Consider the following 23,413-nt stretch of genomic DNA (forward strand, 5'->3'; position numbering starts at 1 on the left):
CCCCCGGAAATGTTTTTGGTGGTTTTTTAGTTTTTTTTGGTTTTTTTTTTTTTTTTTTTTTTTTTTTTTTTTAGCAAGTTTGCCCTGGGCTTCATCCTTGCCTCCAAGTCAATCCAAGCATTTGCACTGTTTTCACTGGGGGCAAGGACAGAAACTTTGAATAAGCTGAGTTGGAGACTGTGTTTTGAGCAGTGGAAGTGGCACAGAGGAGCTCAGGACTAACAAAGAACAGTCACACTGAATACAATGCAGTGTTTTCATGTAGCTAATTGGATTGGAATTGGTAACCTGATACTCCAAAGAGATAACAAAGGCTATTTAGCATACAAGGGAACATAGGGGTTTTTTTTTTAAGGAGTTGGTAGAGTGTAGCAGAATCTTTTGTCAGAACTCATTCTAGTAAACAAGTTCTGGCAGAAAATGACTAAATTAATAAGAGTTTTACATACTCTGAATAGAAATTGAATTTTCTTTTTTACTACCCGTGTTCTTTCGCTGCAGTTCATGTATTTGCTTAGCACTTTACCTGCTTCCCTCATGTCCTGTGAACTTAGTCTTTGTTTCAAACTGAAATATACCATAAATTAAAAGTCTTTGGGCTTTTCTTCCAAGAATGGAAGAAGGGAGCAAAACAAAATGAAATGTACAAAGTTGTCATAACGAATCGGGTACCCTGCTGTGCCCTTATTTCCCAGGAACAGACCAGAAAGCGACCAGCTCGATACAGAGCACAGCAGGGCTACTTGGGGTTAAGCTGTCCTGTGTGAGACCACAGAGAACTGTCTTTAGATGGCTTTTGATGTAGTGAGGATGAACATCTGTGATGGTGATCAGCTGTAAGAAAAGCTAGTCCGATCTCCTAACTAAAGAATTAAGATAATATTGTACTTTAGGCCTGCTGCCTGCTTCCCTTGTGGTTTTAGTGAATCAAAGGAACTTGCAGACCATGTGGGCAAGGCTGGAAGATAAGAGGCACATACCTTTAGGAAGTGGTGTGTGCTACAGGAAGAGAGCTGGGTGTGAGTTTGCTGTTGGCAAGTTGTGTGCCATGGGCTGGTCATTTTTCTGAGGCAGAACTTAGGGGAAGAGGCTCACCTTCCTTAGGTAGGGTGTGAGAGAGTTGGGCTCCTGACAGCAGCCAGCAATTACAATTTAAAATGTTATCCGGTGGTGGGTTTGGTTTTACTTAAACTTTTGGCAAGACAGAAGGAGGTTTGGGTCTATTAGGAGTTGCTGGTCTGTTTGTAACTCATTCCAAAGCTCCTCATCAGCCTCGATCAACAACCTGGGCTGGTGGCAGGTGTCCCTGCCCATGGCAGGGGGTTGGAATGAGATGGTCTTTAGGCCCCTTCTAACCCAGAGCATTCTGTGATTCTGTGCTGCATTCACAGTGTGCCTTTCGAAACAAGGGGCTCTTTCCCAACCCTTGCTGCTCTCCTGCTGCCATTCTTTTAGCACTTCCCAATAGTGACTTGTTCCTGTGCTCCCTGTGTCTGCCTGATGGCACTGCCACCCCTTGCTGCCCTGCCACCAAGCTTCCTAAACACTCCTTCATGACTTTGTGGCTTTCCAGATGCCCCTCTGAGTTGCAGCCCAGCTTTTGGTTTTGGATGGGAGGGAAAGACACCGGCACTTTCCCTTTGCATCTCCCAGCCACAGAGCATTCCTCCAATTCCTCTGCTGCTGAGGTATTTGGAGCAGAGCGGGGGAACACTTGCTTTGCTGTTTTGTTGTCCAGGAGTTTGGTTTAACTTGCACAAAGCACCTGTCCTGTTGTGATCCTGACATCCTGTCAGTGCTCATTTCCCCTGCTCCTTGAGAGACAGCGTTTTTGTTGCTGGCAGCTCTCTGCCTTAGCCTTCTAGGGAAGCCTAACCAGAAATATTCTAGAATTCTTCCACTCTCTCCCTCCCCTTGTCCTTCACTGACCTCTAACCACGTTTTTATCTTTCTTGACAAGATGCTTAGTTTCATTTATCAGCTGCTTTTCCCTTCATTCTTCAGCTTTGATTATTTTTCCAGGAGCTGCTTAGAAACGTTAACCATTACAGATGTGCAGAATGGTCAAATACAGTCACATTCCTTAGTGTTTTGTTTTTTTTTTATTGTACTCTAATACTCAAGTGCCTGTGGCAGGTAAATATTTTTTATGTACACTACTTGTCATGACAAAAATATTCATCCTCAGCACAGGGTAAGGAAATGCAGTTGGCTGGATTTTCATATTATTATATACCAGTATTACCAGCTGCAAGAGCCCTGTGTTTCCCTCCCTGAGCATAAACTAGTGTAGTAAGTTCTGACTTTTTTTAGTCTTAACATTTTCTGAATTTTTATTTACACACTGTAAGATAAAAATGTGACATAAATAGAAAGAAATGGCAAATACACTTTCTTGTCTTAGTCTTGTGGTGTACTAAGTGCTTGACAAATGCTATGCCATCTCTAAACAATATTATTTTGTTCTAAAAAACTTAAATATTACCTCAACTTTTGTAAAAATGTGTTTGCTTCAACTGTGGATAGCAGAGCAAAGGATGACTGGATTTATTTAAATATATGCTGCAAGGGTATTTCTTTCCTATTTTACAGTGCCCTTCATGCTTGTCATTGTAAGTATATATGCAAAAGCCTAAATAATTGGAAATCTATATGTTTCCTGAGCGTGGTTTACTTTAATAGTCCACAATGGTCTCTGGACAAACTGTATTTTGTTTCAAAAGACCTCCACTATCCTCAGCTTGACCAGTATGAATGAGAATAGCATTCAATGTATACACCATTTTTAAGAATACCCTTCTTTTTCTTGCTGACATAGACATAAAGCATGTGGTAGGGTGAAGACAGTTCTGTAATGGAGTAGAAAATTAAACAAGAGGGAAAAAGAGGGTATGGCTTCAAGTTTATAGAGAGGGATATTGTAGAGAGTTTACATGGGATATTAGGAAGAAATTCTTTCCTGTGAGGGTGGTGAGGCACTGGAAGAGGTTGCACAGAGAAGCTCTGGATGCCCCATCCCTGGAAGTGTTCAAGGATCTCATGAAAAAAGAATATTTAAATCCCTTGTGGTGATGTCACAATGTGTAGCTATAATGTTGAGCCTCTTCATTGCTGGGATTTCAAGTACAAGGCAGATGGGAATATCTGGTCTGATTTTAATGTTGGCAGGGGGAGCCATCTGAGTTGCTTCATTCAGGGTTCAAACCATAGTTTGAACAAGATTACAGGGTGAACTTCCTTTGGACATTCTTATGTCCACTACTTATCAGTGGCTTTTTTCCTGTAAAAATAAAAGGTATGCCTACTAGATGAATGATTAGACTATAAATCAGCAGCTGGTAGGTGCATGTCCCATCCTCAGTGGGCGAGCCTGTTGGCATGCCCAAGGGTAATGTCTCTGTAATGAAGTCCAGTTCTGGAACAAGTTCTTGATTAAGCTGTGTAGCAACTTGACAGCCTGTGTTGTGCCCTGAAAGGCTCCTTAGCCAGGCTGGAGTGGCAGAGGCACAGATGTAGAGTGATGATGGCCAAACAGTGCCACCTGCGAGCCACTCTGTGAGTCACTGAGGCTGCGTGTGCTGTGGCTATCAACATCACCAAGGGGAAATGCCTGGAAACGATGTTAAGCTAATTTACCTGGCACCTTGAGTGGGATAACACAGGCATGTAGCTGAGGTACAGCTTCTCTGCTAGCAAGTAGCTCAAGCAAAAGGAAATGTAAACTAGGGTGTTCTTTTGGAATACTGAACATTTTAAGGGACGAGTATCAGAGGCTCATCTTTTTATGAGAGGAGGTGACTGGAAGAGTCAGATTTGTTGTAAGATAATTGGAAGCAGCCATGAATTGTTACGGTACCCTGTCAATTCCAGGAGCTGGGAAGGATGTAAAGAGTAATCCAGCAGTTGGTACCCAGATACTGTGTGGCAAATAAACCACTGGCTGTTCTTACATATTTTCTTGCGACTTTTACTTCAGTTTTCCTGAAGGATAGTAATTCTAATGCCAGTGCTGTTTGAGCATACAGAGCTTTCTGGGAGGGTTTGTATGTTCTTCTGATGGAAGTTCAAAATAATCTTGCTGTACAGCAGTTTTCATTTTGCTCTGTGTTGTGTTCTTCTTTTCCCTGTCTTCCTGACTCCTGCAGTATTTTAATAAAGTCAGTCCTGTGCTTTTTGAACTAGGAAAAGGGAAATAACTATAATGCTCCAACATGGGTTCTTTCTAATACACCTGACATTCAAGTAAGACATTAAAGCCAAGGTAAATCTTGTAGTTTGACTTGGTTCATTTTCATAGTCCTTTTACAAAACCTGTGTTTTTGTCATGATTTCCTGCAGTGGATTTATTCCTCATGTTGAGATTTAATACAGACCTTCAAAGGAGATCACAAAGTAAAGAATCAGTATTAGTTTAGAAGCTTTTACTGTTGGTTTTGGTTTTTTTTATTCACACAGTTGCAAATTGGTGGGCATATCCTTTGAGAAATTCTTTACCATCAGTTCTATTAAAAAGAATTCTAGATTCTATTTCGCTGTGCTGAGCCCATCATCAGGGTGTCTGACCTTGTATTTTTGCACTCTTGAGATGCAAATGGTGTCTGTTCTTCTGAACCCTGTGGATTTGTTAAAAGATGTTCTTACTGTGCTTCATTCATGTCACTTTATTTTATTAAAGCAAAGGCCAGGCATGTCCTAAAATTTGTAACAATATTGTTTGCTCTCCTAGTACCTGTTTGCTCATTGTCACCAATTTGACAATGTGTGAACCTGAGGCAGAGCTTGACTATGTGGGAATTGGTGATTTGTGCCTGCATTTGCCTCTTCTTAGGGAAATTTAAGGTTTTGGGGGTTTTTTGCCTTTTTTGTTTGTTTTTTGTTTTTTTGTTTGTTTTTTATTTTTTGTTTCTTTTTTGTTTGTTTGTTTTTGTTTGTTTGTTTTTTGTTTGTTGTTTGTTTGTTGTTTGTTTGTTGTTTGTTTGTTGTTTGTTTGTTGTTTGTTTGTTGTTTGTTTGTTGTTTGTTTGTTGTTTGTTTGTTGTTTGTTTGTTGTTTGTTTGTTGTTTGTTTGTTGTTTGTTTGTTGTTTGTTTGTTGTTTGTTTGTTGTTTGTTTGTTGTTTGTTTGTTGTTTGTTTGTTTGTTTGTTTTTTTTGTTTGGGTGGGTTTTTTGTTGGTTTTTTTTTTTAATTAACATTTACCAGACGTGGGTTTTATTTGAAAAGGAAGAGGAAAAAGACTTAAAATATGGATTTATGTGGACCTGTAAAAATGCGTTGCTTTGTCAGCTTATGCTATTAAAAATATACCATATGTAGGAAATAATCTGTTGGTCTTGATGTAAAGATGTTCTTACATTCGTTTAATAGATGCCAAACCTTATTTGAAGCATTGGAAATGTGTGTAGAGGGTGAGGTAAAGAGTGATTAGGCACAGGTCAATTTGAGCCATCATCCCCAAACAAATCTTGTGACACAAACCATGCAAGTAAGTTTGCTTTTATGTGTTTGCTTGTTTGGGTTTGTCTTTTTTTGGGAACTGATTTATTTGTGCTGTGTCTTGGATTGAGGGGACAGCAAAGCAGTTGTGATGGCTGGTATTAAAAACTAGTGTGCAAACGTACCTATATAGGTTATTTCTACAAAATTCAAATTTATTTATTCCACCTTGTCCCAGGCTGGGAGAAAATCAGCTGCTTATTTGGAGTCAACACTGGCTGTCCTAAGAGCTGACACTCCAGCTCTCCCTGCGTTGATGTAGTCATTTGTGAGCACAACTTGCTTAAAAATGTATTTAGCATCAATAATAGGGGGTACTTTTTGCACTTAATTAAAAACTCTTGGAATGTATTGGGGAACTGGAGTAATTCAGTGGCTCTGAATTTCATTAACTTTAGAAGTATTTAAAGCGATTTAAGATTTGTCACTGGCTTAGGGCTAGTGGGAGGTCTCTGTTCTATGTCATTATTAATGACCATATATAAAGAAGGCTTTAATTTTCTAGGGAAGCATCTTCATCCTTTGAGTCAGTTTTCAGACCTAGCTGGTGTAGGCAACCTGGTCTGAATGGAGCACTGGCCTTGCTTTGAGCAGGAGGCTGGGTTCCAGCAGCTCCTTCCAGCCTGAAGGGTTCTGGCTTTTGGTTTATTTTCTTTTTCTTTAAGAGTTGTTTGTACCAACAGCCACCGTCAGCTGTAATGGGATTGCCTTGCTGATACTGCCAGCAGTTAAGCCAGAGGGGTGAATAAATCCTTGCTTATAAGTAATTTTTTTAAAAAAAACTCTCTTTTGTTTGCTTATCTTTATAGCACTTCAGCTGGATAAATGCAGAACATGTAGGATTTTCTTTGCATCTTGTTTTCTGGCTGCTGCAGAACCTTTGTTTATAGGTAGAGTAGGGCATTATTATGACCTTCCTCTAAACTGTAGGGTAAGTTCTCAACTTTCCAGGAGCTGGATTTTATATGGAATCTAATGATTCTGTACTTGAATGCAGCAGACAAACTCTGTGTTCTAGGGAAACTTGTCACAAATGTATAATACATTGAAATTACCCATGAATCATTGAGTTGGAAAAAAAAGTATAAACATAGCAAATATTAGAGGTGATAAAGAAGAGAAGGAAAAATTCTTTTATCCAAAGTACTTCTAACAGAATGCAGTGTATGTATTAATGTGGTAAGACTTTCAACAAGGAGTTAAAAGTACAGATTTTTCTATAGGAGTGTTTATGCACATACTTGAGTAAGGTGATATGGGAAAAATATGTGCCTGGTAATGAATCCAGGATTTCAGGGCTGCTTGTTCACACACCAGCTTGCTTTGTGCAAAGGATAGTAGAGTGGGCATTCCTTTATGTGTCTGGACTCGTGTCACAGAGGAGCCTGGTGACAACTGAGATTTAGGGAGTCATCCCACTCTGGACCCAACAGGACAAATCAGGTTTTCATCTGGAAGCTTTGAAGTGCGAGCAAAAGAAGAGATTTTTAATGAATTTGAAGGGGAATAAATGATTCCTGGGAATAAATATCCTGTGCTTCACTAGATGCTACATCACTGGAATTTTTTTCTTGAAATTAAATCCTTGATCAAACCATTCTGCTGTTTCTTTACAGTGTGAAAGGGTTACAGAGAGAAAGGGTTCCCCTTTGGTTCAAGTACTGTCATATAATTTTTGTACAGTTGATGGTCGAGTAGGTGGCTTGATGTACCTTTTTCATGGAAATCTGATTTCCCTCCTTTCAGTTAATTTTGCGTTTTTTTTTTCTTTTCTGGTAAAGCAATGCTTGAACATACTATGAAAAAGGGACAAATTAATTAATTCTTCATTATTTTTTACTTCTAGGTGAAATCTAGAGAAAGGCAATGATAGATGGAATAGAGATAAATCGAACTTTGCAGGAGTAAGGACACAAAGGAAACTCACTGGGTGATCACCTGTGCAAAATCAGTCAGCAACTACAGCATAAATTCTTAGAAATTTTGGCAAATCATCCAGCATGAACATCACAGCATGTGTGTAGTTATTTATGTACAGGCACCTGAATTGCAAAATCTTGAGTTTCTTGATTTAAAAACCAGTAATTTGAAAGGACATTTAATAGTACTTACACCATGAGTCAGGGGAGGTTAAAAGGGAATTGTCAGGACAGTGGTGTATTCTGGCATCATCTGCTGATTGTTTGGTCATGTGCATCAATAGTTATCTACCCTAATGATAACTTTGATTTTCTAAATCAAGATTAGGTAGAAATTTGGAGTCACTGTGGTATCTCAGGTGATTTCCTGAGAATTATTTTGGTATCCCTTCCTGGTTTTGGTAAAATGTAAGACTTGATTTAACTGCTTGCAGGCTTGTGTTGGAAGCTTATGGTTTAGCTCCTTAGTTTATTTACTAAAAAGTGATGATCTGTTGGAATTTGAGCATGGGTTCTGAGTACACACTTATTGCACTGGTTCTGCAGCCAGTGGCCCCGTGCCAGCTGGGGTGGGCAGAGCTGGAACTGAGCCGCTGCAAAACACCTCTCCAGTCACAATCATCTGTGCCACGGGAAGCTGCTGTGCCATGAGCACGGGGCGGGGGGAGGAGTAACAGGAGTAACATCATTTGGATTAGATTTTAATTTTTTTTTGCAAAGATAGGTGGGAATAGGAAGGTTAATTGCAGTAGAGGCTGTGTCTGTTGCAATGTGGAGCTGCAATACTTTAGAGTTGAAATAAACCCTGTAGTGTTTGGGTGCTGCCAGCAGTACACCAAGGCACAGGCTCATGGCCAGAGCTGTTGTAAAAGCAGTTGTAGCAGCTCTTGTAAGCAGGTCCTGGAGGCCGCTGAAGTGGCAGTCTGGGGCCTGTAAGCTCTAATTACTGACCATGTGTGGGAGTAGGACCTGCTGGATCTTGGAGAGCATCCTGCAGTGGGTCAGCTGCAAACCATGGTATTGATACTGCATGGAAGTGCACTGGTATTACTGGGAGCTTTTTTAATATATAGATGGTGTTTGACGATCTGGAAACGCTGAGCTTGTCATGTGTTTCTTTAGCATGCTTTAGCCAACTTTCAGCCATTTGTGTTGGTAGCCTGCTGAAATAAATGGCTTTTTGATGATGTGATTCTCTTAAAAGGATCAATTGATTAAAGTGTTTGTTAAAAGTTCACTGGTCAAGCAACACTTAGGAATCCTGTCTTCTTTTGATGGGACTTTAAATAGCAGAGCAACTGTGTACTTGCATCTATCTTTTTGAATGGGGGAAAAAGAAGCTTCCATGTTTTCCCAGCAATACTTTAAAAATACTTATTGTTGCCTATGGAGCTTTTTCTAACTGTCTGTTTTCATGTGAGAATTTTACATTTCCTTTGCAGTGACAATTTACGGTGGAAAAGCATGGGTTTTTTTGGCAATCTTCTCAAAAGAACCCAGATTAAGATCTTTGACCTACAGCGGTTGTAAATGCAAGTCTTTTTGTTCTAAAGCCTTGCGGAGTTCTTCCCTTTTTGTGTTAACTGATTAAAATGGGTGCTGGGTTGGCTCAACTTCCTCTTGGTAATTGGGTAAAATGAAGACCCAGAATAGATAGAAAAATCAACACTACACCTTCCTTTTGGGGGAAGTTGGTTGTTATTTTGATGGACTCTTGTTGCCTGCTGTAGGCGGATATATATACACATACACACACACACACACATATATATGTATATATATATATATGTATTTGTGTTTTAGCGTTGAGACCCCTTAGACTGACACTGCACTTCATCAGATCTGTCTCAATGTGCAGAACAGATGGTTAATTCAAAACCAAGAGTATTAAAGCTGAGTAGGCAAATCTGATCTCCTAAAAACCAGGTTGCCAAAACAATCTGCTGTATTTGATATAGCTGCTGAATTGGTCTTTTATTTGCTACAAAGGCAGACCTGAGTCAAATATCTAAATGCAAAGAGGTTGGTAATTTCCAAGTTTTTTCAACTTTCAGTTTCTCTCTGAGCCTGTAACTTGAAGCAGGAAGTTGCTTACATATTGTAGGGGTTCTGGAAGAGAAAAAGGCTCGTTTCAAATACATTGGTTTTTTCTGGGTTTATCGCTGTGGTCCTGGGTTTTTGAAGTAACAAATTGCAGCAGTAGAATGAGACTGATGTCTGTTTTTCACGTGCTGTAATTTGGTTTTTTCTTCTATTTAGGTGGTCAGTGAAATGAGAAGAAAAGGGCAAATTGTTAGAAGAAAGAATTTGCCTGTAAACACAGTAATCCTTTCTCTGGTTGTCAGCAAAGAGGATAGAAAATTTGAGACAGGTGTGCTAGAAGAAACCTTTAGATGTCGAATCCAACCTGCACACCACAGATCCTGGTTATCTCTGGACAGGCCTAATAAATATGTACTGATACAAAAGGGATTAAAGCATTTATTTCCTGCATTTACCATTGGGATTATTTCCTAGGGATGCCATTTCACACTTTCATACTTTCATTCATACTTTCCTATTTTCAAATGAAACATGAGCAAGCTGATGCTCTTTATCTCAGTTCTTGGGGGTTAAATACTTACAATTCTTATGTGAGCTGCTGAAAGTCATAGTCGCTTCTCAGGAATCTCTGACCTTGTAATCCATTTTCCTGTGGTGGATTCATCTTAAAAGAATGCTGTATGTGACTTTTGGGGGGGTTATTTTTCACTTATATGATGCTGTAAGATGAGCTCTTACATTTTTAGGACTACTTTATCTTGAGTGATAAGGCATGGCATCAAGGTAGTGTGCTCATTGTCTAAAAGTTGGAGACAACAGCCAAGTTACTTGTGTATGCTTCTGCCTTGATAAATTCCCTAAAGTTGGAAAAAAAAAAATCAGGCTTCCTAATCTGTATTTGCTTTTGCTGCTTCGTTTGATGCTTAACTCCAGGAAAGGTGTCAGGCAAATGGGTACAAATAAATGGGTGAATCCTTCCTCCTTTGATTTACATCACAAGTTTTGTGGGTAGAACTGCACTTGCTGCATAAGCATCTGAAATCTTGTATTTTTTTGGGGTAGGCCACTATTTGCCATAGAGAGGATATGGCTTTACTTGCTTGCATATTTAAATGCCAGGGAAAATATTGATTTCCATATGACTTCTGGGCTTTTCTTAAAATAATTAGTTAGTTTAGGTCCTTTTAAAATTCTGCTTCTTCTCATTGGCCTGGACCCTTTTATTTCAGGGATTTTTCCAACTCTGGCTTCTGGAAGTGATGGTCTTAAGAGGGGGAGTTAATTTGAAATCTGTTTGCTGATCTGTGTGTTTGGGCATGGGATAGGTGTTCACATCTCAACTTGAAATGTCCTCTTCAAACATGGTAGAAGAAATGCAGGAAGCAGAGAAGCCTTGGCAAAGCTTGGAGAGAGCACCACATTAGGGAAGAAGTTGGCAGAGGCACTGAAGTGTTTGAGAGCAGGTGGAGTGTTGTCATGAGCTGCAAAATCAATGTAAATACTTCCAGAATATTACTCTTCCTCTGTTCTTGCCAAACAGAAGAAACAGGAGGCATAAAAACCACTGGCAAATTGTTTTAGCTGCCAGTGAGCACGCTTGCAGTTGGAATTCTCCCTTGCAGCACTAGGCAGCCACTGCTGCAGGAGTGTTGCATTAGTGGTGATAAAATAGACTTTTTTTTGTTTCTTGCCCAAAGATTTACAGTTGAAAAATCCCATAGTTCTGTGCAGTTCTGTTGGGTCATGTCAACAATAAAAATAAGAATTTCATTACTGATTGTGCTGTACGGCACAACTTCCCTGTTCTGGGTGGTTCAGCATGGGGCTGTAAAGCAGCTATTTCATGTGTATTAGCATCATGTAACTGGGAACCCAGTCCTCCCAGATGGACAGTTTTGGGATACTGTCGTGTTTATAAATGTGTCTGGCTGGCTGCCGCTGAATTGATGGCTCTAGTGCCTGGTTTAGAAGGGGCTGGCAACCACTAAATGAAAATGGGGAGCCACAAGGCAAGGTGAGTTACTGGATCACGAATGTGTGTGGCATTTGTGCCTCTCTTGACCCCTTATTACCCAGGAAAATGAATGCTGGAATAGAGCATGGAAGATGGAGAGTGTTGGGTTTTAAATTCTGAAATCCCTGTTTGTACTGATCCAAATTCCATTTCCATGGAAACTGGAAGTTTAGTACTCTCACTTGTCAACTTCAGCTTCTGGCTGGCTTTGGGGAGACTAAAATTGTTCACTTGCACTAAACCTTCCAGAGCTCAGAGTCATGTCAGGATATTAGGGCCACATGTTTTGTGGAGACTGAGAAATTATAACTATAATTACTTGATGCAATTATTTTCTGAGAAATGCTTAACTTCAGCTGCTTACAGATAAGAAATCTGAATGTTCAGAGCCTGTGCCATGTAATCTAATAGTGGAATTGTCATGTGCATAATGTCTAAGATCATAGTTTCTAGTGGGGATGGTTTCTTCATTGCTGGAGTGGTTTTGCAGATGCTGAAGAAAGCCTAATTTATTAAATTAGCTGACTGCAGTAGTGCAGGTGTCCTCCCTTGCTGTGCACACACCGTCTGCAGCAACAGCTTTACCCCTGAAGACATCATCAATCCACACATTCCTGGGGCTCATCATGAAGAGTTTCCGAGTTCTCATGCTGCCCTTGCCAGCAAAACAGGACTGCCGGGCGAGAACTGCCTGGAGTGTGTGCTGACAGAGGGGCTGTGTCAGGCCTGGGAGGGAAGCAGTGGAAGGCTGAACTTTCTGGGAGAAGCCCTGAAGGAGCTGATGGCTCTTCCTGCCTCTGAGTGGAATGGAATTGGTGAGATTGTGGAGACTCTAAAGAATGTACCACTATGATGTGGAGCTCAGAGCAGAAACCTGCAGTCCTTTGGTCAATCAGTAAGTGTGGGAAGTAACTTTTCTTCCCTTGAAGCTTGGCTGGTGAAGTGAAACTCTTGCTAATGATTTAGACATACTTTTATCAGTGTTCTGCTTTCACTTAGAGCTGCTTTAATATAATTATAATCACTGCAGCTGCTGTTTGAAAGCAGGTATTCTTTATGGATTGGCATTTCTGTGTTTCTGTAGCTTTAATGTGCAAGAACATGCCACAGTAATGGTATATTGAGTATGAGAGGAAGCAGCATTATGTTAGAGACTTATAACCTGAAATTTTTTCACTTCTTCCTTGGTGTAGAATAGTAGTGTAGAAGTAGTGTAGTAGTGCCTTTGTGGGCTATTAACTCTGTATGTTTGGGTGCCAATTCTGCATGTAGCTTCACCAGAAACACTGATGCCAGCTTTCAACAGGTGCATTAAACTTCAAATTCTCTTCTCTGAGTCTTTAAATATTCAGCTGTCAGTCAGGGCAGGTGATCTTCCCCTTAGGTGCTGTATTCCGTGAGTACAACTGGCTGTCCTGGATGTGTTTGAACTAAAACATTGAAGGAGAGAGCTCCTCTCACTTCTTTTGTGCTGTAATAAGGCAGTTTCAAATAAGATCATGTCTTTTTGGTGGGTAAATATGGCCACTTTTAAAACAAAATTAAAAAAAAAAAAAACCCTAATCTTTCAGCTTTGTAAATAAGTTACAGTAAGGTGACATTGTGATTTTGAAAAACGAGTAAGGTGATTCTGAAACAGTGCCTGAGATCTTGGAATAGATGTCTTCCAAACACTTAAGGAAAAAAAATGTTTACAATTAAGAATTTAGATGTAATTTTGTGCATTTTAATGTTTCTTTTATCTGGCAGAAGCATGAAAAGAGAGGATAATTTGATTTGCACGTACTCTTCTGTCATGAGCTGGAATTTGCTGGAGATCCATCTTCCTGTCTGGATTTCGTGAATTCCCGGTGCTTTTTTAGGTGCAGTATGGTAAGCTTGTTTAAGGGGAGGAACATGTAGAATCACTGCTCTGATGGCTTTGTCTGTCTTCAGGTAGAAGGTTCTGAGTTCTTCCTAAAATGTGGGCAACTCTTCCCTGCTGATGGCTGGAATTTGATTGGAATTTGCCAGTATAAACCAGCAGCTGGGAGAAAGAGACTTGGATTTTTTCTTACAGCGCAGATACAGGGTTATGAGAGAAACAGCCAGAAATCAGCATAATCAAGTAATTCTGATGCTACCTGTAAAGCCAAGAAATCTTATTTGTTTGTATTAGAAAATTTGCCTTACGCTTGAAAGGTGTTGCCATAATGATAATTTGGCAAAGGCTTCTGTTCTCTCTTCCAGCAATCAGTAAGTCTAAAAGCTAAAGACAAGTTCTAAAAAGGTACATGTGCAAGGTAATAAATTTTACTTAGGGAGAAAATTCCCAAACTACCTGCAGCTAAATGCAGGAACATCAAGTAATCCCATGGAGCTTCTAATCTTCTTTGAAATGTTACTTGAGGAGGTGCTTTAACATGCAAAAATTCTTTTGTTGTGCTGGTGTTTCTGATCTTGTACATGAATTTAAATACAGAAATATGAAAACCTGAATGAAGCTTCAGCACATCTTCTCTTCCTGTGTCATGGGTGTTATTTAAAGGATCAACACCGGATATCTGTATGCGCAGCTGGGCAATTATTCAGCTGCTTGTTTCATGCCTGGTGCTCAATTCTCCTATAATTACTTGACTTCTCACTACTTATGTCGGTCACAGATTTAAAAAAAAAAAATTAAAAATCAGTAATAATGGAAAAGACAAGTATTAGTGCATGAAAGCCTTGTGTGAAGGAAGTGTGTCATTACTGACTAGCTCAAAATCCTGTGATATTTCTTTCTTTTCACAAGTGGGAGTTACCTTATCTTGTTCCCATTGAAAATGGTTTTCTGTCCATGCCGTTTAATGCAGTTAGAGCATAACAGATTATGTTTACCAGGGATTTTGTTACCTAGGCTCTGTTCAGTGTATGTAGAAAGCCAAGATGCAGGTAAACAACTTTAGAAACATAGAAAGGCTGAACTCTTGTCCACCTTCATATGTAATACGTGTGGATAATAGACATAAAAATAATCACACATAAACAAATAAATATAAAAGTCTGTTTTCTGGTGGTAATAGTCCATTGTTGATAGCTGCAAGAAGCTCCTTGTCCCACCCAGAATCTTAGAGCTGAGATTCTTATTCACATCATTCTTAGATGCAGTTTGCTCACCAATAGTCACTCTACTTCCATTATACTCCTTATTTTTAGAAGGCTCAAGGAGTTATGTTGTAATTGAATTACTATAAAGAGTGTTCTGATCCATTATCTAGCACACACTCAGTCCTGGTCAAGTGGCTTTTAATGGCATTAAAAAATAACCTCATTAGTACTCAGAATATATGTGTTTTCCCCAGAATCATTGTTTAAGGATGGAAAAAACCAGCAGCATGTCATACTCTTGTGTTGTAACACAGCTGAGGAAAAGGGAAGCACTCAGGATGCTCTGGGTCAGACATTTGACCATTCTAGCCATAAAACAGGTATGGGCTTGTACTTGAGTATAACCGATTTTACTTTGTGTAAGGGTTTCATGTATTGTGCTGTGAGCAGCAGACAAAACCACCTCTCTCATGCCTCTCAAACCCATGGGGATGTTGGTAGGGGCAGATCTGCAGTTAGATTTGCTTCCAGAAGAAGGTGGTGACTTGTAATTCTTGACTTGGAGGAGATGAAGAGCTCCCCTTGCTGATGACAGCAACACCTTGGGTTAAAAAATTGGTTTTACCTTGTGATTTAGCTCTAAATATTACATTTCTAGGGTTTATGTAGACCATAAGTCATGCTATAAAAATAGTTTTTGGCCTTTCAACTAATATGCATAGGAAGTCAATTCTGAAGTCCTTAGAATAGTAATTATGGTTGGTTTATGGGCATATGTCTTAAACTGATGGTTTTCCCCTGCACCCCTTTATACAGTGTCTTGGGTTTTCTCTCTGGTTGAGATGGTCCTGAGGTGTGTTAAAAAAGTCTCTTTTCCCTAACCCAGCTGTTCAAGAAGGAATCAGAAGTCTTCGGCTGTCGTTCTCAAGGCTATTTATTATTTCTTATCTAAAACATTTTCTGTCTGGCCTGCCAAGGTCTGTTCTGGAGGTCAGTCTGAGGCACAAACCCTGCCCACGGGGCCGGTGTTGTCTTTTATACTACAAACTGCGTATTCGATATTTACAGTTATTTTCCAATACCCATCACCTATGTTAAACAGTTACTTTCTACTCTAAACCAATCCCAAAATGCTAGCATCACCAAGAAGATGGAGGCTAGGAAGAAGGACAGGACAATGCCCAGATTGCTCTATCTTGTCCCTAGACCCCCAAAGTAAAATTCTTCAAAATTCCACCTTTCACCCTGTGACAACTACTGTTATGCTACTTAAACTTTAGTGACTTGTAATTCTTTATATAAGGTTGGTAATTTGCTCCATGTGTTAAGATTGAATTCCCAAGTGTCTTTGTCTTCCTGCCAGGATCTCCGACCCCCTTGCTGGGGCTTTGAGCCATACAGGGCTTTCAAAGGGATGTCCTGGGTTCCAACAAGAGTGTACACTGTGCATAGTTCCAGATTAATTTTAGGCAGTGTGTATTTAATTAATGTGGCTGGCTGAACAGAATCAGCCTCTGTGCTCCAAATGATAATTCCTTTTGGTGTCTAAACAGCTATTTGAGATATTGTGTCTTGCTTTGATTTTAACGTGCACCATTCTTAGAGCTTAACAGTGGTGTCAAGCCATTGCTTAGTCTCTTGTTTTCCTTCATGTGGTGTGTAAAAATAGGATTTTCCCTTCTATTACTGCATTGTAACTTGCCTTTTGGGGTGCTTGGTATCTGCTTTCACATGGTGCAGCAGTGCTGGTTCTGTACTTGGCTATGCATCGGTTGTAGCACTGAGCTGGATTGCATGTGGGTTATTTCTTCATGCTGCAAATAGAGATGAAAGATTTGATCTTCCCCTTCCTACAGCAATAACAGATAAAATAGTCTGAATGATGATGAACAGATTTTAGGAAGAGATTGTTCCCTGTGAGGGTGCTGAGGCCCTGGCACAGAGAAGCTGTGGCTGCCCCATCCCTGGAAGTGTCCAAGGCTGGGTTGGACAGGGCTTGGAGCAGCCTGAGATCATGGAATAGGTTGGAATTAGATGATTTTTGGGGTCCTTTTCAACCGAAACCACTGTAATTACTTGATGCAGTGTACCACAGGCACTCCACTAATTTTTTTTTCAGGTTGGTTTTGGGTGAGGCTTTTTGTAGCTGTGCATTATTGCTGTGACTTTAGAGCACCACCTGTTCTGCTTTATACTTATGAGGAACTTTCTGAATTTTCCATTTAGTCTAATTTTTGCTTCTTTTTGGATTAAAAAATGTGCGAGAGAGGTTTATTTTCCAAATACACCGCTTTGTTTTGATGAATGAACTTCCAGTTCAAAATGGTGAGACGAAAGCAATTATTTGTGTGGGGAAATCATGGTCTGGGTGTGTTTTACCCTTCAGATTTCCCTGTGGGGTTTCCATCTACATCTCAGACTTCATCTGTGGCAAATCTGCTGCTGTGGGCAAGGGCTTTTCTAGGACATAGGGTGCTACAATATTAAATATTATTACATTTAAATGATATTTTAATAATTTAATAAAATAATATTTATATTTTAATGCAATAATATCCAATGTATGAGGCACTCTTATGGTCAAGTGACAGGAGTCTTGCCTGTACTGCATTAGTCAAGTAACGTAAACTAATTTCACCTAATGTTGGGTAGGGAGCAAGCTTGAAATGGAATGAATTTTAAGTTGGATTGCTACCAGCTTGCTACACTGGCAGAAATGAAATTATTTGTCTGTTAATGGCGAACTGTCAAGAAAATGCTGATTCTGATTTTAATATGTTTCCAAAACTTATTTATTAAGAATTGCATAACAGCATACTGGGATGTTAACATTGCAGCTTTGGTGGCTTCAATCTAAAAACTGATTTTTAATTTTATTTAAATTGTGTTTCTAAGAATGAGGCATAAAGAATATGTTTGTGTTGTATGGTGGGGTTTTTTTACTGTGAACATGCTAGTTTGGTGAAATGTCTTACCTGTATGCATTCTTTTATTATAATGTGTTCTTTTGGAGGTGACTGAACCAATGTTTCTTGTTCTATCTTATATCCATCTTAAAAATATTTTGTATAGCAAAGAAATATTCCATGATGATTCCAGGTCACTTTTAGTAAAATCTAGTAATTGTTCTCATATGGGGTATTGTGTCCTATGCAAAGCATGTGCTTTTCTACACCAAATGAATCTCAAGGGCAAGGACAAAAATTACTGGAACCAATAGTAGAGAAATACAATTGCTATTTTCAAATAATAATAAAAAAATAATGTCCTAAATGTAACTGAGAAAAAATGAACAACAAGAGTGTCTGGTTGTATTAATGTTGGTGGAGTTTGATAATTTTGTTCCTCAGCTACACATCAAATATAGATAACTCTTGTTGCTCCTAATCCTCATCACTGTTGGACATGGCTTTAAAAAATTTAGCTTCCTCCTCTGAAGATCTGGGCTAATTAAACTTTCATTCATCTTCTGAAACAAAAAAGTAGTGTTTCACTCTGCTCTTGCCTTCTGCAGAGAAGGTACCACGAGCATCAGTGCATCCAGTACCTGGCAATGTGGCACTCCTGGGCTGTTTTGCTGAATATCTGGATTTCCAAAGCCTTTCTCCATCACTTGCAAAGTTATTCCAGGTTGTATAATGCTTTTTTGTCCTGCTGAACTCCTGCTCTGGCCATTAGTGGTGAATGAATGCCTGAAGAACAGTTTCTACCACCAGCACTGGGGTGTGGAGTTCTTAATTCCTTAAGCAGCATGTCCTCATGCTGTGTCAAATCTTTTTAAGGTTTGGTTCATGGTGCGGCTGTGTTTCATATTTGGGTTTTTTGTGTGTGCGTCAGCTGTTAGATTTTTCTGTCAGTTCTAGCAGGCTGTTACTTATGGTCAGGGAAGGCTTGTTCCTGAAAATGCTGATAGGAGGCTGAGATAAGCAGTGAGTGAGTCATGGTTGAATCCTGTGTAGCATAGTGGTGGAAGTCTTGTGTTGCTGTGCTTCATGTTGTTTTTTCCCCTTGTTTCTGGGTGCCTCCTGTGGATGTTGGAAAAATCTAAAACCTGATGGAATGCTTTGACAACCACACTTGTAGTCCTTTTGCCAGAATTACTAACTTTCCTGTGATATTCGTGTACATACAGAATTATTTTAAAACTGCTTACCTGGCGTCTACATCTCTTCTTTTCCTTGGTGCCTCGCAGACCTGGACTAACACAAAGAACAAGGAGCTACAGTGATCCTGAAGGAAATTTGGCAAAGGAAAGTAGTACTAACCCAAAACTGGTCGATTTTGGGAGCAAAATAGATCTTTTTGGTGACAAGTTAAAAGTGCTTCTGCCTGGCACTGTCACCCCCTTGCTCTGTGTTTTCTTTAGCACAGAGCATCCACGTGGCAAGTTAAGGTTAGGCCCTCATAATGAGTCTGTAGAATAATGTTGTTTTGTTTATAGAACTCCAGAAGTTACCTAAGCAGTAGTTTCAGTTGGAAACTCTGATATTAGAAATACGGAAGAGAAGTCTCAACACAGGAAGTTGGTGCTGTGGCAGAGAACTAGTTTACAGTATAGAATGATTTAGCTGTAATCCATTGGGTGAAAAAGGAATTATTTTTTGAACTTCTGTCAGCAAACAGGATTCTCAGTCACTTCGGCTGAATTTAATATTGTGTGCAACTGGTGTATTATGTTATAAAGAGTGCTGTAGGTTAATACTTTTATATGAAGCTGAATAAAATTTTCATTGCTATAGATGTGTCTCTTCCAGCTGAAGAGATTGCCTTAACTCAGATGTTGTCCAGTGATTACAAACAGCAGTGTCTAGTAAAAATGTTTGAATGTGGCTTTTAACTCAAAAAATTAAGATGTCAGTAATGTGTACTGAGAAGTGGCCCATTTTCTCACCATGAAGCGGGATTTTCACTTAGTGTTTGGCTAATCTTGGAAACTATGTAAAGTCCTTTAAAGCTTTTGATCGTTTTAATGCATAACTATGCTAAGTCAACTGAGTTAGTGTGTCCTTAACATAACACTTAAGGATTATTATTAATAACTGAGTGTTCTTTGTGTGTTTTTTTTTTTCCACAAAGCATTAGCTTAAAGAGTAAGCTGTGCAGATTGCACTTGATGGTGCAACAAGAAAGCACACAATAGAAGGAATACAAATGCAGACCTTCTGGTGATACTTGTTTCTGCCCAGTGGAATTTTAGATGCCTATATTGCATTTCCGTAAGGAAATATTTGCCTGCTTAAGGGCATCATTGAGGCACATTGAGGTAATTACTGGTTGGTACTGATTTCTTTGGAGGTGGAGTTGTCTTGTGTCCTTGTAGGAATTAGCAAAGGGATGAACGAGACAAGCAAATTCCTGGTCTGTATGTGTCTTGAGTAAATAGAGAAAACTTAGTGAGGATTTTCTTGTTCAGCTCCCAGCTATCCTGTCATGGGCTAAGTATTCCCCAGATCTGAGCTTTTTGTTCGGGTGGTTTCATCACTTGGTATCTTCTGAGGCTTTCACTAAGTAGTATGAAACATAAAGGATTTTTCCTGAAATAATTTTCAGAGAGCTAGTGCTTTCCTGCGGGTTTGTGATGGTGTTTGGTCACTATGCAAGTCTTGTGCTCTCAGTTTGGTTGTTTGTGTCTCAGCTCTCTCTTGGTGTTGTGTACCCACCTGCTGTTTGGGTGTAGTAGCAAGAGAGTATTTTTAAATAAGTTGGCATTAGACTTCTTAGAGAAACAAGTTGTGCATCTCTTAGCCTCCAAAAGCATTTTAACATTGTTAGTCTGTCATTTTCATAGAAGGTGAAAACATTCTGTTCAGCCTCTTTGTTACATTTGCAGTTTCAAAAGCTTATTCATTGATTGTATTCATTTCGGGCAATATTTACACTTTGCTATTGACTGTTTTCTAAATTTTGTCTGTAGGTGGATTCCATTTGCCCCCAGGGAAGAAACTAGCCTAACTAAGGCTTTAATTAGCTGTTTCTTGGTTTTCATAGAAATTCTGGAAATTGAAAGTGTGAGAGCTCATCAGAATAGGTGTAATTTGGATGGGATCTGAGTCAGTGTTAACTAAAATACTCTCCAAATTCCAGCACAGGAAGGAGAGGGAGCTGCTGGAGAGAGTGCAGAGGAGAGGCACTAAGGGGATCAGAGGGATGGAGCAACTCTGCTGGGAGGAAAGGCTGAGGAAATTGGGATTGTTCAGCCTGGAGAAGAGAAGGTTTTGGGGTGATCTCATTGTGCCCTTCCAGTGCCTGAAGTTAGCCCAGAGGAAAGATGTAGAGAGACTCTTGACAAGGGCCTGGAGTGACAGGACAAGGAGCAATGGCTTCACACTGACAGAGTGGGTTTAGATTGGATATGAGGAAGAAATTGCTCCCTGTGAGGGTGGTGAGGCCCTGGCAGAGGGTGCCCAGAGAAGCTGTGGCTGCCCCTGGATCCCTGGCAGTGTCCAAAGCCAGGCTGGATAGGGCTCTGAGCAAGCTGGGATAGTGGAAGGTGTCCCTGCCCATGGCAGGGGGCTGGGATGGGATGATCTTTAGGGTCCTTTCCATTCCAGGCCATTCTGTGATACTGTGAATTAGATTTGTAATGCCTTTAACAAAATGTTTGCAGTTCTGCAAACAACTGTGTTTGGGAAGGAGGAGAACTTATAAAATTGTGTCTAGATGTGATTGAAAGAAGAGCTTTGATAAAAAAACACAGAAAAAATGGCAAAATCATCAAAAGAACCAGACTTAGTGTTGTGTATCAGTAGACCAGGACAGCCTATGTTTTGGCCACTTGGCTTCAGGTCTGTCTTGACTGAGCAGGACTCTGAAAGGTATCAGTACATCTTTACAACATATTGGTCTTGTGTGTTTGCAGCTCTCTGGCTTTGAACTGCAGTTGGACCTCCCACGTGTTGTTACAGTGCATGGAACCTTTTCAAAGGGAATTTGGGGGGTTTGCTGGCCACTGCTCTAAATCAGGAGAGAGACAGTTCCACAGAAGTCTGAAAACAGCATAACAGGCACAATGGGCTTTATTGCTGCTTTTCTTTATCTTGATTATTATCCTGTTTTTTCTGCTAATGGCAGCGGGACCTCAGTCCTGCTTTTGAACTCTGAAGAAATCTTTCCATTTTGTCTGGCTTATGTTGAGCAGTTAAATTTAGGTAATGAGTCTGACAGTCCCCTACCAACACCAAGCAAACAAAAAAGTAAGTAGCTGATTGTTAAACTGTAGGGAAGGGTCTTTGTATAAAAGTGTTGACTTCTGCCTTGGTCTGACTCTGGGGTCAGTGTGAGGACTTTATTAGTCAGGAAAGTTTAAAAAAGAAAGTATTCCCTGCTTTGAAGATCTTGTGAAGAAAAAGCTTTGTGTATATGACGATTTTTCTCTCATTTCACTGTTCCAGTGCTTGGAGAGTCTGGTTATCTAGAATCACAGACTGGTTTAAGTTGGAAGGGAGCTTAAAGATCATCTTGTCCTAAACCCCCTCCACAGGCAGGGATGCCACTAAGCTTTATACATTTATTTTCACTTTGCTATACAAGGTATTTTTTTTACCAGCCCATGATCTTCTTTGTTGTTAAAAACCTTTTTGTGGTTGCTTTCCTTTTTTTATTTGAGCTAGCAGACTTGAGCAGTCATCTAAAAAGTAGCTTTCCCTTGTCTCCCATTCCATGCTTTGCATGTCTCCCCCAAAAGTACACCTTTTTCAGAGCATTCAAGTACTGACTGTTAGGGGTCATGTTTGTATAAGAAAACTTGGTTTGAATGTTTACATTAAAATTAATTATTTACATTTAGCAACTCCATTCTTAAGATGTGAGGAGGTGGATTTAACAGTGACAGCACCAGTCTTTGCCATAAGCTGAACAGTAGAACTGGACAGTAAAGTGTTGCTTTCTCCTTGATTATTAGTGACCTTTGAAGTGTTTAGTTGTGTTGCCAGTGTCAAAAATTTAGTTTTGTAGTAGATGAAGCAAGAACTTGTTATGTACCTTTATACTATCAAATAAATGAATGAGTTTCAAAGACTTTAATAGCATCAATTGCATTTCCTGGTAGCTGATGATGAGTTGGCCCTTGTCTCTCCCAGGTGCTAATTAACTACCAGTAAGTGTCCAACTTGAGATTGTAATTAGTTTTGAAACTGCTGTGCCTTGATCACTTTCTGCAGGGTTTCTCCTAAGTTAAAGTCTCAAGAAGAGAGAAATGCTGTGGCTTTACTTCCTACAGTTTGGGAAGGAGGCAGTGGCTTGCAATAGAGAAATTAACTTTTCTCTCTCTCACATTTGCCTTACACTTGCACCTGTGCAAGGTCCAAATGTACCTGGAATTGGTTGCACAAAGGGTTGGTTAAATTTCCTCGGACAGAGTGTAGTAAATCCAGCAAAAATCAGCTCCGTGTTGGTCTTCCATTGACTCACAGGTAATTGCAAGGAAAGAAAAAGGAACTTTGGCATCTCTTGACTACCTAATGAAGTGAGAGATTAAAGCTCCACATGAAAAGAAACCTGTGGTTATATAATAGCAGTAGCTGTTGTATGATGTGTATTTTTTTGGTTAGTATCTAAGAAATGGGGTATTATAATCCTGATAATATTTCCTCACGCACTCTGAGAGGGGAACACGATGGCACAGGACAGGGACATTGGATGAAGGACTGATGGAGGGTACTCATCTTCCCCAAGGACAAATGCTTGTGGAGCAAGCTGGAAATCTGCAAGCTTTCAGGCCTGGCTTTGCTCTCTGCAGGTGCCATCTGTAACTGTTTTTTACAGCCATGAAACAAGTAACAGCTGCGCATTTTACCTCTTATTAGCTACTGTGTGCTTTCAGTTAAAGACATTTGAAGTGCATTAGATGGAAGCTATTTGCAGACGCAAGTTACCTG

The 23,413-nt window shown here is 39.8% G+C and overlaps 1 protein-coding gene across 4 annotated transcripts in view; it reads left to right on the top strand.

Annotated features, from left to right (window-relative positions):
* The window catches only part of RASSF8 (Ras association domain family member 8), a 74,347-nt gene that overhangs the window by 6,529 nt on the left and 44,405 nt on the right, over positions 1-23,413 (top strand). The gene's annotated exons all lie outside the window — the stretch shown is intronic.

Source organism: Pyrgilauda ruficollis, unplaced genomic scaffold (genome assembly GCF_017590135.1).
Source record: "Pyrgilauda ruficollis isolate IOZ18807 unplaced genomic scaffold, ASM1759013v1 scaffold227, whole genome shotgun sequence".
NCBI lineage: Eukaryota > Metazoa > Chordata > Aves > Passeriformes > Passeridae > Pyrgilauda > Pyrgilauda ruficollis.